Raw genomic sequence first — 2066 nt, forward strand, 5'->3', positions numbered from 1 at the left:
CCCGATGAATGACATTCCTCGATCACTTTGAGTAAGTCTGGGCCAAGAGTGTCAAAGAAAGTAAGATAGAATTCGACGGACCAGCCATCCGACCCCGAACTTTTGTCCTTCTTGAACCACCTCAGGGTACCTTCCAGTTCCCCCAATGTTACAGGTTTGAAGAGGTCGTCCTCTCAGTCAGGCATCACAAATCTTGGGTAATGCCTTGCAATATGTATAATATCAGCAAGTGTGGTGCCTGGTGGGGCTTTAAAAAGTTGCTTGAAGTGTGTATTTCCCAACCTAGCCAGCTGATTATAGGTTTTAGCAATTTGTCCCTGTTTTGTAGGCATCTGCGAAATAGTATTGTAGGCCTTCCTTCCATTTTCATATTTATGAAAAAACTTAGTGTTTCCATCCCCAGCTTGTAGCCAAATTTCTCTGCTTTTGAGCCTCCATGTCTCTTCCCGATCAAGCAGGATCTTGGATTTCTGGGCTTCCAAGCTCGTAAGGTGTAGTTTGGCTTCGATAGAGGTGTATCCTCTGCCTTGATCATCCGTAAGTGAGGCCAGCTGACTTTCAATATCACAGAGGGTATGCTCCTCCCTGGCCTTTTTCCCCTTTTCCCAATCAATTGATAGTCTTTTAAGATTTACTAGATTGTGGCAAAAGCCTTCGGCCATCCCCTGATCAATTGGTAGGGGATGTGCTTTCCAATATTCTATAACTAACCTGATATAGTTGAGCCAACCAGTTCCAGATAGATAGGGGAATGATACGAGATCCCACCTGTTAGCTCTGCTATTACTTTCAACATTTAAAGGACAAATGCAGGCCTGATTGGGTTGTTGATGATCAAAAAGGGGGTCGCAGCAGTTGGTTTTCCTTCCCTCCTTCATTTTTCTTTATAACTCTATAACTCCCGCTTCCCCCCTTTCCTCCTCCTCCTTCATTTTTCTACATTCCCATAACACCGCTATCCCTGTTTTACACCCACATCTAGCTTAAAGTCATGTTTCCTTAGCTCCCGGGTTCAATTGTTTAATCGTTATAAAACCCTCTATAAACCCATTTTCCCGGGGTGCGAAGTCCAAACCCACATGACCATATTCATATAACTGCGCATAGTTACCGTAGTTGTCCCTGTCACATCAATCAAAACATGTGCATTAAACCTCGTTCACCTCCCCGCCATCCGATCTTCCATCTCTAGATTTGATGGTAGTCGCTCCTCCTGACACCGCAAATTGCGCCCTCGTTAATCCACGGGGAAAATGATTTTCCTCCACCACGTGTCGCGCAAATATTGGATCGTGCGGTCGTATACGAATACCGCCTGCCTCCGATAAGTGGTGCGGGGAAACCGCTTACCGCCATCCGCCTGTCCTCCCGCCCATTAATTTCTGTGCACCTTTCGCGCCCGATCGCCGTCGGATCTGCCCGACCGTGATCCGATGGCTCACAATTGTCTCCGCTCACTTCCTCCCGATGGCTCCCTCCGATTCAATCTCCGCCATTCGTTTGTTGGATCCAACGGTTGTTGTTTGTTCCCTAACCTGCTCTCGCCTCCACCATATTATCCCTGTTCATAGCCTGTCATGTGCTCCCGAAAGATGAAGGTGGCTAGCTACCTGTACCCGGCACAGTTAGTCTTCAACCACCGCATTCAAAGAGCAGTATGGCCGAAGGACAAGAAGGAAAAGCCTCGAGCAGTTAAAACATTTATCAGGCATGGAATTTCATCCATAGTTCACTCCAGCTGCCCAAGAAGGACAACAGAGTACAGAGAATGTCAAATTCACTCAGTGGAAGCAGCAGTTTGTATCAGAGACCCATATCAGACAGTTAATGTGGTTGGTGGTCAGTTATGACCCCTCCACGCATAGGATAACAAAAATTTTTGTAATCAACCTCCATATATACCCAGAAACAAGACGTAATGAGGGTTGATGAATGTTATTTTGATGTAAAGTTAAACTTCTGGAGACTGTAACTACTGTGATACCTATAGCGTCTAGTATTCATTTTCAGCTAATGCAAGCTTCTTTTGCTGTTAATTTCTCACTTTCCACTTCTTCTTTTTTCCA

The sequence above is a fragment of the Pinus tabuliformis genome, chromosome 9, assembly GCF_031772625.1.
Source record: "Pinus tabuliformis cultivar Carrire ecotype Pingquan chromosome 9, CPIR1, whole genome shotgun sequence".
In the NCBI taxonomy this organism is placed as follows: domain Eukaryota; kingdom Viridiplantae; phylum Streptophyta; class Pinopsida; order Pinales; family Pinaceae; genus Pinus; species Pinus tabuliformis.